Source organism: Dermacentor variabilis, chromosome 11 (genome assembly GCF_050947875.1).
Source record: "Dermacentor variabilis isolate Ectoservices chromosome 11, ASM5094787v1, whole genome shotgun sequence".
Classification (NCBI taxonomy): domain Eukaryota; kingdom Metazoa; phylum Arthropoda; class Arachnida; order Ixodida; family Ixodidae; genus Dermacentor; species Dermacentor variabilis.
In genome coordinates this window covers 80,694,385-80,712,424 of record NC_134578.1, presented here as the reverse complement: position 1 = coordinate 80,712,424, position 18,040 = coordinate 80,694,385, and the positions used below count along the sequence as shown (strand labels likewise).

Here is an 18,040-nt window from a genome sequence, read left to right as displayed (position 1 = left end):
AGTGAAGAGCCGTGTATTGAAAGAAGCCAACGTATTGTTGGCAAGCGCCTACTAAAGTAGGCTCTGATACATTACCGAAACATATTAGGAACTGCTGTTTAGGGTTTGGTACAGTTTTGACAACGCTTCATACATTCCCTGAGCATTACAAAAATGGACGACTGTAGCGGTCAGATCTTCATCCCCTTCACCTTACTTCGGGCCTTTGTTTGGAATTCGCTGTTTATTGCTGTTCTCTTTAACACAAAACTCATCAGTAATTTTTCTCGTTTTTTTTATAATAAGAGGCAATCTTTTTTTTTCATCCTACAGTTTTATAAACCTGGAACCATAATTTACTTGTTGAAGAGAACGTATATTTCAAAGATTAATGGCGAGGACCCGAGATGCATATACAATAAAGTGATGAGTATGTCTGACAGCAAGATAAATCTTACGCAAGGATACGCTTATGAATCAGGACGCATTTCGTAAGTTGTTTCAGTACATTCCTAAATCATGCAACATTTCTTTCTGCATAAACACATGCTGACTCATTGATTTCCAAAGTAATCACGACTGCCTGAGGAACACAGAATAGGATACAGAGTGCATATCTCTAATTGGGCTCAGTAAACAGCCAACGTAGCACGCGTTCAAGGCAATGAAATGTGCGAAATAAAAGGAGCACCGAACCTAAATGGGAAGATAATCGACTTACGCCTGAATTAAAGCAAAACGCAATATCAATATAGGAAGTAATTAGCTGTTCTAACTCAACTGCGACGACGACTCAGTAACTTTCCACTGTAGTGGGCATCTAGCTTTTGTAAATCGGCGTAGGCCATAGCACTATGGACATTACCTAGAGCCATCACGGCCGTAGCCATGGGTGTTGAACTGTCATTTAGGTTAAGTGGTCTGTACCTATATATCGATTAGACGAGCAAATAAGATTGCATAGTGCTAATCCAAAGGCAATACAGTACTAACCTTATAACCATTCTTGAAAGGAGGCAAAGGGATATGCCTCGAAAAGCACATCACACCGCTGAATTTGACACAAGCGAACACATGTAGAACCTAGGTAAAAACAGAAATTATTTGAGAATCTAAAAAGAGGAGCTTGCTGGAAAGCTTCGAGAAGAATCGAACGGTATACCAGTATATTTAGGAAATCACTGAGAAAAAACTGCGCGTTTTGGATGACCGCCAGTAACTTTTATTTCTGGCATAAATTGCTCTCAAAATGTGGTGGCATTCATCTTTACGTGGACAGGTTCCTTTCACCCGACTAAGCAGCAATCAACTTTGGCTAACGACAAGCATGTACTTATAGTAATCTAGTTGAAGTGCTGGTTGCCAATAACTATAATCGCCACGTGCAGAATAGCTCGGCCGTATAGCTGAAGACAATGAGTACCCAAAATAAGAGGGCTAGCTTCAAAGGAAGTTTCAATGCTAAAATTGCGACTGCCGGAGGCGCAAGAAAAGATTGGGGACAATGAAGATAATAACCAGCAAATACACGACAGTACAGCTAAATACTATTTATTTCGAGAATCATCTACAGATATCGCATGTGTGTGAGGTAACAAAGCCATAAAAGCAAAAAGTGGTGTAGCGCTGAGGCAAACCTATTCATTGAAAAAAATACATTGCATGCGTTTTGTCACATGCGTCTGATTATTGAATTTAGCCTTCTACAGCGTCAATAAAGATGCTATACCCCACGCCATTTATTCGTCGTACATCGCAATGGCGGATCTGTCTGTGAAAAGAGGGGCGTAGGGGTGCTTCTGGCAACATTATCTTTGCTCCCAGAGTCATATTCACAATTCTTCGTCTGCTCTACAGGCAGAACTACATTGTGGTATAGAATTTATAAACAGGGATAAGGTGCCTCAGAAAGGCTGGCCTTCTGGGCGAAGTTTTGATAGGGGGACCTATCTTTGTCAAAGGCGGCCTCGTCATGCCCGGCATGTTAGTTTTAAAGAGTTGGTGCAGTGACGTCAAGCGCGGTTGTTGTTGGTCGCAGCTGGCTGTAAAGGGAGAGATTTCAAATAGAACGAGCGCTATCGCCTGACGTCCGTGAGCGCGGTTCCCAGGGGAGAAGAGCGGGAGAGGGGGAAGGCATGGAGAAAAGAAAAGAGAGAAAAGGAGAGAATAAAACGGGGCACACCGAAAAGAAAAAAAGAAGCAGAGAAGAAAAAGAGGCGCATGGGGGGTGTTGAGGTTATCAGAGGTTTGGGACCGTTCCAGGGTGTCGTTGGCGGCATATTTTTGTGGCTTTAGAAGAGTCGGTCAGGCGGTCAGTGCGCGAGTAACAAAAGAGACTCAAAAAGACGTCAGTTGAAAGAGTGACTCTAGTAGCGTAGAAGAAATACATCGAGCAATTTCGAAGGAGTTAAGATGGCAACAAGGAGTCTGGGGTGCAATACGTGGGGTAACTGGAAGGCAGCGGCATGGTCTTTCAAGAGACGTTAGCCCCAGTAGCTCAACCTAGGTGTCGTTAGGGTGTTATATAGAAATGGCGATACCTGTGCGGCTGAGGTGCCGAAAAAGGTATACTGGCATCTGGAACTTTGGAATGTGTTGGCGAGGGTGTTTCAAATAAATGTATAATTTGAACGGACAAAAAAGGGGGGGAGGAAAAGCAGAATAGCAAATCGGAGGGTGACGTGCGCAGAAGCGGGCGGGGGCAGCTGTACATGGGAAAAGGGGGTGGTACAGTTCATATAAACGTAAAAACATCAAAGCGGATATTAAATTGAGTAGTAGGCAGGAAATTTTTTTTTTCAAAATAGAGGAACAGGTGAGGTTAAGAATTAAGGTTACCTGGTGGCATAATGTGTTTCCTGCCTTGGTTGATGAAATGAGAATTTAAGATTTAAGTAACCGCTTTTAACGATTCCATGTTGCCACGTGCCAAATTATTTCCCGTCGGGTGTAGGCAAACAAACTTCTGTATGAGGTATGATTCCGTATATTTCCTTTCGCGAGGTGAACGGAAATTTGTTTGTAATATATAGAACCTTGCTTTGTCGAATATATGACAATGATCATTAAAGTGGCTGGCTACTGCTTTAGGAAATCTGTGTTTTGCATCCACGCGGTGACCATTGAGACTTGTATGAATTGGTTGTCCAGTCTCACCTATGTATTGTTTGCCACAAGCGGCACATTCTATACAGTAGACTAGGTTGCTTGATGTGCAGCTGTAACCAGAAGTTTTCTTGTGAGAGTAATTCGACGCTGTACTTTTTACTGTAGTCGCAGATTGAATATGTTCGCATGCAGAGCACCAGGGGTAGCCACAGGTGCCGGTTCGAAACTTCGCCTTTGTCCTTATTTGGCATGCACATGAATATCTTTCAAATTAGTGTTGAGTCTGTAGGCTACTCTGGCTTGTTCGGAAAAAATTTATTAAGTTTGTGGTTGCTGGTGGGAATTGGGTAGCATTTACTGAGGATGTTGTCACCTTATCCCTGTTTATAACCTTTATACCACAGTGTGCTATTCCATCTGTCAGCCGTTTCTTTCTTTATTTAGGCAGAACTACAGGGCGCATACCAGGTGATACCCAAGACCTGCGACATGAGGCATGGGATGTTTGGCTGCTGCACATACTCGCTGGTGCTGTATAGGCAAGCTTTAATCCCCTACCTCAATACTCGTTTGGACTGCGTGGCTTGCTTCCCAACAGGCCTGTCGTTAATGCATTTCTTGCAACTGCGAAAGATAATATAAAGTTGTGCCGTCAAATAATTTATCTTCTTTGCAACTGAATATCTATTGCGCTTGGTGTGCCGTCTTCTCTCACGTCCGTGTCGTTTTTTGTCGCGCAATATCATTTAAGTAATGGACTACCAACTTGCCCGGAATGCTGCTCTCATTAAGTTCATTTCTAGTTCAACGGGCCCTTTTCTATATGTTCTTCGTTGTCCCTGTGCCACTGCTTCCCTCATTGCCACCATCGTTTGCAAAGCACGGACGGTCTCCTATTTGCACTCGGTGTGTCGTCTTCTCTCACGTCCGTGTCGTTTTTTGTCGAGCAATATCATTTAAGTATCTTTGCCGTATAGCGAAGGTGTGCCCCGTCATGGGTTCGCTTCTAAATCAAATAACGTTCTTTAGCTCTTGCGGCTGCTTTCGTGGTAGGTCAATGGTACGATAGTGATCGGGCTTGGGGATGGAGGGGCTAGGAAACGCGCCAAGGGAAAACGTGCGTGCTCTTGGACAAAGCGGGGTGTTGGTGAAGTGAAGCAGGCGGGACCATTGTGCCTGAGCTCCTGTAACCGAGTGGCGGGAAGGGGCAGAAAGAAGGAGTGGGAGCGCACTACCACATGTTATCTCACTCGTTGTTCACGGAGAGCGAAGGAAAGGGTGGGGGCGTGGTCTCGGGAAAGCTAAAGGCCCTCCGTGCACGCATCACCGCGGGTTTCGCTATGTGGCGCCATTCTTTGATGTGCACCACTCTTCCCTGATTCGTCGTTCACATCAGTTCCATTTCCGTAAATACGCTTCCGGGGTTTCCGTTTCAGGTTGTTTCAGTTCCAGCATGGTGCGGTTCCTGAATTGTCGCTTGTCACACGCCAGAACCTCTCTGTTGCAGTGATGGCGCTTTTGCCTGAGACCAGCACCTGGGACTACGTAAGTTCCGCGTGACGCCGGTAGCAGAGGTCATGAGCGAGGGAGGAACGTAGGCTGGCGGTACTGTATGGCGAAAACTTGTACGGGAGTGCTTTTGGGAAAGCGAGTGGCGTAGAGGAACCAGGAGAGGAGGAGAGGAGGCTACCGCTTTCTCGTTCGTCAGCCGCACGTCTCCGACTTTCAGGTTGCGGGATGTCTCAGGCGTTTGTTCACGCCCTTCCTTACAGGGCGTTGCTTTTGAGCAAGGATGGGAAAGGCTGTGAGCTCCATTAGGGTGGTCTGCTCAAGAGTACCGCAGGTAGCCTTCCTGAGCACCCTCCTTTTCAATTTGGAGCTGGTGTATTTCCCATCTGTTGTTCCGGCAGACCTCCACCATCGCGCCTACATTGCTCTTTACGCCGCAGATATAGCCCTGTAGACGGGGAGTCCACCAAGGAGCCTTCCGGCTTTGGTTCCTGTCTGCAGCGAGCGTGGGGCCAGGTTGTCTTCTACTAAACGACGCTGGGCCTCTACATATCCTCCATGACCACCCCAGCGTGGCCATACGCCGGCGAGTAGTCCCGATGCTCCTTGGTGTCAACGGAATAACATGGGCGCGGACGCTGATCTACTTGGGTCTGCAGATAAGCCATCGGCTTTCTTGGGTGCCAGCGGCTAACGTCGCTGGCACGCAGCTACGTCGAAGCTTCTTAAAGCAAAGCTTCCTTCACCTCTTCCTTTGCGCTTTCCATTTCTGTTGCTGCTGCTGCTACAGTTGTGGCTGTCTTGCATGCCGTGTCGGGGGTGGGATTAAGAGTATATATATGCATAGGTGGCAGAGAGGACACACAACGCGAGAGATTTGTTGGGGCCTTTCTGTCGCGTTGTATATGTACAATTCTTTCTGTAGCTTCATGGGAATCGCTACAGTAGCATCTTGACAGCTGCCATCATCCGTTGCCCTCCGCAAAGGCATTGCAGAGACTGAAGCGCTTAGCTTTGTACTATTCTACAACAGTTCTGAGGGAAGGTACATAGAGTTGATAAAGAAGATGCGGATTAGGTTACAGAGAGTGGACATAATGTATGCATTCACGAAAAGAGTGAATAACAGCTTTGCCACCCTTCACTCGCCGGATGCATACATGAGGCGAGGGTGGGAGAAGGAAGAGGTGACGTAAGAAGGGGAGAAAACACAACTAGACATGACAGCCAAAGCGCAAGCTGAATAAACTTAAGCTCACGGTAAGTTTTTCTATTCCTGAAAATAAACGCCATGCAAATTTGTCAAGCGGACTACTGACGCAGGGCGTGCTGACGCCGAGCTGCGTTAAAGAACGGTAGCACCTAGGCGGCATATGGAAGCGTCCACAATTGAAACCAACACATCTGTGCCCGCCATGGTAGCTTTGCAGCTGTGGCGTTGCCCGAGGCCGGGGTTGGAACCCTAAACAATAACGGTAACGACGTAGAACGCGTAAAAGCTAGGTTAGTACGTGATGATCGCCCGTCATTACTGTCTGGAGTAAGAAGTTTGCTGCGCTATATTCCATCAACTCCTTATTAGCGTTGTAATTAATTTCAAATTTCAGGTGGATATTTGTGTGATCAGTAAGCATCGTATCCTTTGTAGCAGTTTTCCTCAAAATTTGGAATTGACAGAAGATATATATATATATTTAAGGGAGTGCCCCGTATGCCACCAGCGTCGCATTGTTTGCGATGGCATCTTTGTGAGTGGAAAACGATACCATCTATAGGTTTCCTAAAAGGTGTAGTCGCCCATTTACTGCAACATGAGGTCACTGTAACGTCCAGCAAGCTTACAGACGAGCTTGAGTATGACGTCGAGAATGTTATGGATGAGTGAGAAGTGTCGATATCTTAGTCATAACGAGAGGTAATCCGCCTGTCTATATTGTCACAATAATAAATAATAACACGGCATACCATTGAAAACGCTTGTGGTACAATGCTTCTAATTCCCACGTGCCAAGAAATTTGCAGGAGGGCGCTGAATTGGACTAGGCTGGTTCACGACCCAGGAAATAAGAACAGCATGAAGGACTGGTATTTTGCTTTTCTGCAGATAGGCTTTGTTATATGTTGCAACTGAAAATGAAATAAATTGTAGTTGCTACTCGGGGCTGTGTACGTCGCCTCCACTTTGGCCATGTCCTGCGCAGTGTTTTTTTTCCTTCGCCAAGATATTTGTATTGTAATCGGTGCATGAAAATTTGACCATAGTTAGTGCCTATTTTGGTGTCCCTTCTGGTTCCACTTATCTTCGCAAAGTCTGGGCCGAAAATCTTGAGCCTGTTAGGTGGCAGGATAAACTAAAACAACATGAGTCGCGCAGCACTGTCCACCACTTTTCTCCCCGCAGGGGCGTCTGCGCAAGACAGCGTTTGGTGCGTTGCGACACCACGTACCCGAGCACACGAGGGTTGGACCCTCCCGCGTGTATCTGTGCGCGGCTTAGCCGTGTCCGGGTAAAAGGGGATCCTGGGGGTTGAGCCAATGCTGGGTGTTTGGACCTTTACGGCCCCTCGGCGGCAGCAACACACCCCTTTGGCCTCGGTTTCACGTAGACGGCACCCCCGGACAAACCCAACCGGGGGAAATCGGTAGTTGCCTTTTCCTGTCTCTCTCTCCATCCAATCTTCGTCTTTCTTTTACTTTTCATCTTTCCTGTCTTCTCCTAGCTTCCACTTACTTCCAATTTTTCCAGGCAGCAAGGGTTAACCTTGTGTGAATAGCCAACCTAGGTTATTTCATATTTGGTTATAGTGGTAATGTACAGCTGGCATTTGCAGGCCGTGTTTTACACGCCCTGCAGCGTCCCCTTGTAGGACTCCACGGTGGGTGGCTGGCGTTACTGCCGAAATTACAATCTCCTATGGCTACTTCCTTTCCCCCACTACCTGATCGCTCCCTAAAGAGGGGGCGCACCGATGATGTTTTTGAACTTTTCGCCCGTCAAAAAGAAACTTTTCCACGCTTTCACGTAGTCCACTCCGAAACACCAAACAAACCCGTACGAACAATCTCACCATTTCTCGTGTCCAAGTCTCTGACCCAAGTTTTTGTTACAGGTTACAAAGCATCCAGAATGGCAAGCGGTGATCTCCTCTTGGAGCTCGGCAACAAGAAGCAATATGAGAACCTACCCAACCTAGTATCATTTGGCGACGCCAAAGTGACAGTAACTCCGCATCGTACAATGAGTACCACCCGTGGCGTAGTCTCCGATGATGATCTCTTGGAATTGACTGAGGCTGAGCTCCTTGGAGGGCTTCAGTGAGCAGAACGTCATCAACGTTAAGCGAATTAAGATGAGGCGTGACAACAAGGAAATACAGACCAAACATCTGATACTTTCTTTTGGCACAAGTGTCCTGCCCGAGTCCATCGAGGCCGGGTATATCAAGCTCCGTGTTCGGCCATACATCCCTAATCCCCTGCGTTGCTTCAAATGCTAGTGTTTCGGTGACAGCTCACAGAGCTGCCGAGGGCGCCAAACCTGCGCTAAATGCAGTGCTAATGAGCACACTTCTGAATCATGTGAAAACTCTCTCCACTGCGTAAACTGTGAAGGCGAGCATGCTGCATACTCGCGGTCGTGCCCATCTTGGAAGAAAGAAAAGGAAATAGTTACGATTAAAGTAAAAGAAAACATAAGTTTCAAAGAAGCAGCAGGCGGGTATCCTTCCTGCCAAAGCACACCTTAGCCGATGTGGCGCGTCAGGGGGCAGCGCCACAATGGTCTCCGGTGGCTGCCTGACCCACACCCAGTGAGGCGGCAGTGATGCCATCCGCCCCCTCGGCGGCTGCAGCTAACGCTGCTACGCCAACACAGCAGGCGGGGCCATCAACCCCGAAAGTGGGCGCAGCTGAGGCTGCCCCAACCCCCCCGGCCCCTTCCAGCGCTGGCAACAGCCGGCGCACCCAAATCCCTCAGGGAGCGCCATCGACCTCCGGGCTGGTGGGTGCAGGGCTCTTGCCTTCCGAGGCAGGACCCTCACAGAAAACTTCTTGTTCGCAAGAGCATGTGTCCGGCGCCTCACAAGAGGCAATGGACACTACATCTGTCCTCACGGCGCGCCAAGCGCCTAAGGAGCGCCGAGGCTCCCTCGAACGCTCCAGAAATGGCAGAACCCCGGTTACATGGCCTCGAAAGAGCTCTGTAACCTAAGGCATCACTTCCGTTTCCGTACACACAGCACCAATTTACTCTAAATATGGATACAGAAATTATTCAATGGAACGTCAGAGGTCTTCTTAGAAACCTGGATGACGTACAAGAACTCATACACAAACACAATTCAAAAGTGCTGTGTTTACAGGAAACGCACCTAAAATCAAAACACACAAACTTTCTCCAACAGTACATAACTTATCGCAAAGATCGCGATGATGCTGTCGCATCATCGGGCATTGTTATTCAGAAAGGCATAGCGTGTCAACGTTTGCAGCTACAAAGGCCCCTTGAAGCAGTGGCGGTTCGTGCTGTTCTCCTAAACAAACTTATCACTGTGTGCTCGCTCTACATACCCCCACATTACAAATTAACTAAATATGAATTTCAGTCCTTCATAGATGAATTGCCAGAACCTTATATTGTTCTTGGCGATTTCAATGCACACAACTACCTGTGGGGCGACCCTCGTATAGATGCACGAGGACGACTTGTTGAACAATCCCTTTCCTCTTCTGGGGCGTGCATTCTGAATAAGAAAGAACCCACATATTATTGTCTTGCCAACAAAACCTTTTCTTCAATTGATCTCAGCATAGTTTTTCCTTCTATTCTGCCTGAACTCGAATGGGAAGTTAGAAAAAATCCTTACGGAAGCGACCACTTCCCCATTCTGATCAGAACATCTAAAGAAAACGAATATCCTCCACAAGCTCCTAGGTGCAAGATTGACACAGCCGACTGGGAGAAATTCCGAACTCTTTCTAGAATTTCATGGGATGACATATCCTCGCTAGGAATTGATGCTGCTGTGGAGTATTTTACAGCCGTTATAATAGATGCCGCATCTAAATGCATATCACAAGTAAATGGCCTGTCGTGCAAACGGCGTGTCCCGTGGTGGAACGACGATTGTAGGATCGCACGTAAAAAACAGAACAAAGCGTGGGGGTTGCTACGCGCCTCTCCCACTGCGTAGAATCTTGTTAACTTTAAAAAGGTAAAGGCCGAAGGCAGGAGAACCCGCCGACAGGCCAGAAGAGAAAGCTGGCAGAAGTTTTTATCGGGCATCAACTCGTACACAGATGAGGCCAAAGTCTGGAACAGGCTTATTAGAATAATAGGGCGACATGCACAATCACTCCCTCTGGTAAACACACAAGGCGATAACCTGGAAGATCAGGCAGACTCACTTGGTGAGCACTTTGAGAGCGTGTCGAGCTCAACCCATTATTCTCAGTCCTTTCTCAAATATAAACAAACAGAAGAATGTAAGCCACTAATTAGACAATCCAGAAAGAATGAACCCTATAACCGCCCTTTCAGTATTGCCGAGTTGAGAGCTGCCTTGAACACATGCAAAAGCACTGCACCGGGACCTGACAGAGTCATGTATGACATGATCAGAAACTTTCATACTGACAAACAAATTACACTACTTACTCTTTTCACCACTCTGTGGGCTGCCGGATACCTACCATCTACATGGAAAGAGACGATTGTGGTTCCTGTCCTGAAGCAAGGAAAAGACCCCTCCTTGGCAGCAAGTTATCGTCCGATGGCTCTAACAAATTGTTTGTGTAAGCTCTTTGAAAAAATGATTAATCACAGACTCATACACTTCCTTGAACTCAACAATATACTCGATCCCTATCAATGTGGCTTCAGACAAGGGCAGTCAACAACCGATCATCTTGTGCGCATTGAAGGATACATTCGCGATGCCTTCGTACACAAACAGTATTTCCTCTCCATATTCCTCGATATGGAGAAGGCATATGGCACAACATGGCGCTACGGGATCTTGCGAGACTTGTCGGAAATGGGCATCTGTGGAAATATGTTGAAAATAATTGAAAGCTATTTGTCCAATCGCACCTTCCGCGTAAAAGTCGGCAACGCCCTGTCACGTCCCTTCACGCAGGGAGGCGTGCTCAGCTGCACTCTCTTTATCGTTAAGATGAACACACTACGTGCTTCACTGCCACCGGCCATTTTTTATTCCGTGTACGTAGACGATATACAAATAGGCTTCAAATCCTGCAACCTCACAGTATGCGAGAGACAGGTACAACAAGGCTTGAACAAGGTTTCCAAGTGGGCAGACGAAAACGAATTTAAAATCAACCCCCACAAAAGCTCTTGTGTTCTTTTTGCTAGAAAGAGAGGCCTGGTTCCAGGTCCTTGCGTTCAACTGTGTGGACACCAAATACCTATCAACAAAGAACACAAATTTTTAGGTATTATACTAGACTCCAAGCTTACTTTTATACAGCACATTAAATATCTTAAAGAAAAATGCCTAAGGACAATGAACTTACTTAAAATTCTATCCCACTGAACATGGGGTAGCGACAGGAAGTGCCTGATGAATGTTTATAAGAGGCTAATTCGATCACGATTGGACTATGGAGCTGTTGTATATAATTCTGTCGCTCCGAGCGCACTAAAGATCCTAGATCATGTCCACCATCTAGGTATCCGTTTAGCCACTGGCGCTTTCAGAACAAGCCCGATTGAAAGCTTATACGCGGAATCAAATGAATGGCCTCTCCATCTACAGAGAACTTACATCAGCCTTACATATTTCCTAAAAATACACTCCAATCATCAACACCATGTTTTAACACTGTTCACGATATGACATGTACTACACTCTTCCATAACCGTCCCTCTGTAAGACAGCCTTTCTCGCTTCGTGTGAGGGAGCTTAGTAATGAAATGCGTGTCCCACTCCTCGAGCTTCGCCTAATGCATCCAACCAAGCTTTTACCACCTTGGGAGTGGCAGCTGATAAAATGTGACATATCCTTTCTAGAAGTAACAAAACACGCACCAGAGATAGAAATCCAAATGCATTTTCTAGAACTCCAGCACAAGCACTCCTGCGCAGAGTTCTACACAGACGCTTCGAAGTCAAATGCCGGGGTGTCTTATGTTGCCTTCGGCCCATCCTTCTCAGAATCTGGTGTACTACATCCGGAAACAAGTATCTTCACGGCCGAGGCCTGCGCAGTATTATCTTCTGTAAATCATATAGGAAAATCAAAACTTCAAGAATCAGCTATATATACAGACTCCCTAAGCGTCGTGAAGGCCTTGATTTCACTCTATAGACACAAAAATCCAGTACTTAACGAACTGTAGACCGTCTTGTGTAAAGCGTACAGATCTAACCAGCATATCATTATATGCTGGGTGCCTGGCCATAGGAGCATCGAAGGTAACGTTCTGGCGGACGAGATGGCCACATCAATTGCATCGCAAGCTGTTAACCCTACCGCTGCGGTGCCTGTCACAGATCTGAGGCCTTTCTTGCGACGGAGATTGCGAGACCACTGGCAACGCATGTGGGACGCGGAAACGGATAATAAGCTCCACCTGATAGAACCACAGTTAGGATTCTGGCCCTCTACTACGAAATCGCGCCGAACAGATGTCCTATTCTGTCGTCTCAGAATAGGACACACGTTTGGCACCCATAATTTTCTACTCACTGGAACTGAGCCTCCAACCTGTGGCAGATGCGGGGAGAGGCTGACCGTACTCCACGTCCTCCTGTAGTGTTGCGAAGCCGAATCTGAGAGAAAGAGACATTTTCCGTTAGCATACCGGCAGCGCATTCCCCTCCATCCTGTAATGTTACTCGGCCCAGAACCGCTCTTTCACACTAACGCAGTCCTAGACTTCCTGAAAGATGTTGTGTTACATGTAATTAGCCCTATACGTTCATAGCGTCTCCTCCCTCCAGAGGATGCCGCTGTGAAAGCTATTTCGTATAGCACATGCCTCTCGGCCCTTGCGTTTCAAGGGCTCTGGCGAGGCAGTAGTGCTCTTAGACAATTTTAGCATCTCGCATATTTTAAATGATGCATCATTCTTTTTTAATGCATTTTAGTGATTATAGTACATGTCATTAATCATTGCCATAATTTTATTACGTGTAATTTTTATGCAATTTACACAAACTCTTTAAGGCCCCTTTACAGCCACGTCACGTTAAATTCACAGAGCCCATCAGACCACGACATATTCGTTACCACTAGCATGGCGCTCTTTGGCCATACCTGGCCCTTGCGCCATTAAACCTCAAACATCATCATCATCATCATCACCAGTTTTGCCGGCCTGTATTGTGATTAGCCAGCAATACCACTCGGAAGCACTTATATGGAATGTTGGGATGCAGCGAGGCTACACTTTGTTACGTTCGACCCGCGCAGGCTGGCGATCTTCGGGGAAGCGACAATCCCCAACCGAACGGTGCCACTATGTCTACTGCGGCGACTCGCTTTGAAAACAACAGTGTGTCGAGTCAACAGGCCGTTGGCACCGGCACGTCTACTGTGGCGACTCGCATTGCAAGGACGACAATATGCCGCGTCCCTAGGTGGACGGTGCTGGTAGGTCTGGACGCTGTCGGTGGACCAGGTATCGTTTGTGGAGTCGCCATCGCCTTCACGGTTTGATTGAAGCGGGGGAACTCCTGGAATAAGAAGTTTTGTGGCACCGTCTCACGTTTCTTAGAAGTCGTCAGTCAATGAACAGACGCGGCGGCCAGTGCCTGTGGGGTCAACTCTGCGATCAAGAGAAGCCTGCTTGGAGCACGCCCGCGTCTGCGAAAACCCTTTGACTTTGGAGTGGTCAGTGCAACCTGTATGGAAGTGAGCGTGTAAACTCTCCGCCTCAAAGGCGGTTTGGCTACGATGACTTTGGACGCTCCGTCTGGTCGAACGGCTGTTTTCCGTCACCTAAAGATCTAAGGAGGACAGAGTGTTTATAAGGAGCTGTTGCGCGGCTGTTGGGTGTGCATTCCACTTTCAGTCATGCTAGACTGATGAGCTGTAACGTTCCCATGTCGATACTGTAAAGAAATCCCATATATTCCTGGCTCTCGATGGGAACAAGTCCTTCCCTTCAACAACGTCCTCAGCGTAGATGAGTTCGACGACGTCATGGGCCACCTACCATCTATTTCATGCCCAACCCCAACCATTACACTATATAGTGTCGGCAGCAATGGTTTGAGACATCTAGCTCAGTGATGCCAGTCAAGAAGTGGGTATTCAGAAATCGAAAATTGGAAGTCCTGAACCATGATGCACCTCTATGTGAACGATGTTTTAAAATCTTTATTGTCTTTAAACGCCTAAATAATACTAGGCGGAATTCTGTAAATGAAGTTTTCTGTGAAGCTGGAAAGTGGCGCTGCGACGTTACTGATACCCGACTCTAAGGGTGGGCCACATTAATAATTTTGTGCATTTTTTGGTGGCACATAAATTCGTAACATGAACCTGAGTCGCTATATTGAGTGTATTGCCTTCCCACTTATTATAGTGTCCGTTATGAGTTTACTGATGCTCTTAAAATTGAACTTCTCTAAAACTCTCCGTCGGATCGGTGCCTATCCGCTTTTCAAGACGGTTGTCACGCAGTCGCCCGTAAGCTTCTGCAACGTGATCAGCCGAACTTATTATCATCATCATAGAACAACCTTTATCTGTTAGTTTGATAATGATGTGCATACGTCTACGCTTGTTATACACTGCATTTATGTCTACGTTGTCGGTCCTTGGTCGGATTTGGTTGAGTGATGCACGTGTCCTGCAAGTTGGTAGAGTATGCACAATCACACGCACACACGGAAATATATATATATATATATATATATATATATATATATATATATATATATATATATATGCATATATATATAGTGTGTGCTGTGTGCGTGTGTCTGCCAGAAAATAAGGGACATGGTGGGCTCCACGTTTGTTAACAATAAGAGACTATCTCGCTCTCGAAATATGTCCCACTGTGAAGCGAAAGAGAACTGCGCAAAGATGGTTGCCAGAGTCAACTGTGGCTCATGTCGATCAAAGTCGAAAACTTCATGATTTGTCGAGGACGATTCTATGATTATTGTAATAGCTCTGTAGCGACCAATTATCTATATATCATAAGGTTTAGTGTTTATAATTACCATAAGAAATACAGCATCTTTCTGATGACAAGTAATATTGGAGTCAAATTTACATGCAGCAGCCCTAGCCCACATGCCCAATGGCTCAGATGCAGTCACCCCTCTGGCACAATTTTTTACTGCATTATCACCAGTGTGGTCCCAACAAAACGGCGAGGTAGGCTCGCCCACCATAAAGTAGCTAGGTTTGGAGAAGAATGCCTCACATAATACTGACGTGGAATTTCTGGGATATGTTATTGTTAACCAACTCCTTCTTTTGGGTTGTCGCTCACAACTATACTTTCAGACTGAATTACCCGGTTGAAGTGAAGATTTCAAAGGCGCAAGGATTCGATGTGGCACCTTTAATGTCGGCCGATAAAAAAGCAGGAGGTAAGGCGCTATATTCTACGCTTCACAACACACAATATATCAGAGCTCATTCCTTTTCCGAAAGATCATGTATTTAACGTTTCGTTTGCATGCATCATAACAAGAACTTATATGAAGGGTAGCTAATGTATCTATCAGTTCGGCAAATATTTATCACAACGGAATGAAGCTTGAAATATTTACGATTTAAAATATCAATATTTAAAAAAATTGGTGAAATACTGGGAACTTATTGTAAATGGGGAAAGGAGACCAGGGCAGTAAATGTCTGAAAACCTCACCATGGCTGCAGACCTTGACAGGAAGGAGGAAATTCTTGATCGCATCAAATAAACACTAGTATTATCGATATGAATTTTCGGATTTTGTCATCACAGCAAAGAAAGTTTACTGTACATCTCGCGTATTTTTTACGTTACTGAGAGCACCACCTTGGTCAAGGCGCTAAATAGTGGACGAGAAGAGTGCACCCGAAGAAGAAACTATCGACCGGCATGCGAGGTTCGTTTTTTTTATTTCAAATGTAATCCTGCAGATATAAGAAAAGATGGCATTAAATCTCTCCGAATGTGCACGGTTGTTGCAGGCATTACAGAACGGCCTAAACACCAAGTCGGATTTTATGAATCATTTTCACGTCAAATCTTATACAAAAATTTTTGATCTAGTCGTTCGATCTTGTAAAATCCGTCTTGTATTGTTCGATCTTGTTCGATTTTGAGGAGGAAAAACATTGAACTGACAGATCAGCAGAGGTATAGTACTGCCTTAGTGTTGGCTGAATATTGAAATAACTATAAAACGTTCGATTGGTTTGCGACTAGGCTGTTTTAATAAATTATGAGTGATTACGCTATGCACATTGCACGATTCATTATTATGGCGGCCAGCACTGTAGATGCATTTCTGTGTTCTATTGTTGCGTTGATTGGGTATCATTACGCAAGAAAGATATTGTGCTTGCGAAACCGGGCCGAAATATAGGTGCGTTTCTGTGTTTCATTGTGTCGTTCATTTCGTAATAATAAGCAAGAGACATTGTAATAGAGTAAGCAGAGCGAAAAATAAACACAGAGCGAAATGAAGGAACGCAACAACACAAGCACTGGCTGTAAAGCCACGTACTGATGGTACGAGAGGACAAGGCAAGTTCGTGCAGCGTGACTCTGCACCCTTCAGTATAGGCTAATCGCCATATAATTTTCACACTTTTAAGTACACACGAAAGAATACAAAATGTTGTCCTTAATCCCTGACAAAGAGAACTCGTCAGTTTAGCGCTGGTGTTAAAGGCGATCTCTTCTCGTGAAGCGTTAAGGCTCCCTGGCATCGCCTATGAAAGCAGGAAGCTAATCGTTTGCATTTAAATTTTTTTACGATATAAATTTTTTTGAGTACTCGCATCTCTTCGACAATCATTGACCTCACCCTGTATACCGATGCTTTACATTTACTAGAAATGCCGCAAGACATCTCCAGTTCATTTTTCTGTTGCATTGATACGCAGTACGCAATCGTTTATTTCTACTTTAGCCGCAGCGTTGTCTGTGAGAGGCTCTTGAAAGAACCGTCCGAACAATGAAGAAAGAACTACCATGCGCGGAATGAGACTGTAGCGTTTAGTTTATTCAGTGAAAAATATCCAGACATTGCGCACCTATCAATACGCTGTTACCGGGCACTGCCACCATGTTTGAGTGTAAAAGCTAGTCAGCAGTTCGGTGTTTGTTACATTCGAAGGTATCTGTTTCATAAGAAGGTGTTCACTTGAAGGTCAGTTCTTTAAAGTGTATCTGTTTCATGGAATTTTCCTCTCTACTTGAACCTGTGGCAGGTCTTGGCACGTGCATGTCACTTCGATCGCTGCAACTGTACATACAGCGTCGTACAACTGACTAAGAGTACCAATTTCCTCAAGTCCACGTTCTTCTGAATTAGAAGTTGATTCCCGGAAGGTATTTGCACAGATGTCTATGTCGCCAGATGGTTTAGGCGTATTCTTTTAGATATCTCTTCGTGGATGGAAGTGGTTTGGCTCTTTCCATCAATGATGCCTCCAATCTATTCGCAACGGTATCCAGAGATAAACCATTGCCGGAAGGTCTGCAGGAAAATTTTGGATTCTACACTGGGCTAGATCGTATGCAGATTTTTTACTTCTATTGTTGTAGCTGGGCTACTCTGTTTCAGTCGTCATGTTGGAACACACAGGGACGATACATATACTCAGCCACGTATTCGCACTTTACATATAGCGCACAGTTCCTAGCCACGTGGTGTTGCATAGTACTTTGAAAACAGCGGTTCACCTTGAGAAGCATTTTCACGATTTTTCTGTCTCAGGCATGCGCGAGAAACTTCAATGGCACGTCCTTCTAAGCCATAAGAGAAACATGTTTTCTCCTTCGTTCAAGAAGAGGATACACAGCAGAAGCGGGTAATTCAGATAATCTCAGTGAGTGTTTTCTGTCTGACCTGATCCGTTGTTCGCCGCATCCCTACTTCATTTCCACTTCCACAAAAAGAAATTACAGCAGGTATTTAGGTTCTTTCTCTGGACTTTCTGAACACTCTGAACAGAGCTGCAGCTGTCTAAGATGCGCAGTCAGTCGCAACGTTACCTCGCGGCGAAAGATTCTCTTGAACGATACGATGGGTATCGCCAAAGCGTCTCCATAGAATGTCGACAGCATGTTACGGTGATCTCGTGTCTCGTGAAAGCTGTCTATGTATGCATCTGCTACTCAACGTAAATAGATACGCAGGTACTGAAATTTTTCACCTTTATTGAGACTTTAACATTTATGTACGGAAGTATTGAACTTGTCCGAGGAGCTCACCCATTTGCAGATCTCTCAATTGAAGCACTG

At 45.7% G+C, this 18,040-nt stretch overlaps 1 long non-coding RNA gene across 1 annotated transcript in view; it reads left to right on the top strand.

Moving 5' to 3' along the window:
- The first annotated feature begins 314 nt into the window (after positions 1-314).
- Positions 315-18,040, top strand: part of LOC142564628 (uncharacterized) — a 30,446-nt gene continuing 12,720 nt past the window's right edge. The window contains exons 1-2 of the long non-coding RNA XR_012824632.1: positions 315-470; positions 15,085-15,170. This is a non-coding gene — a long non-coding RNA (uncharacterized LOC142564628). The remainder of the gene's footprint in view (positions 471-15,084; positions 15,171-18,040) is intronic.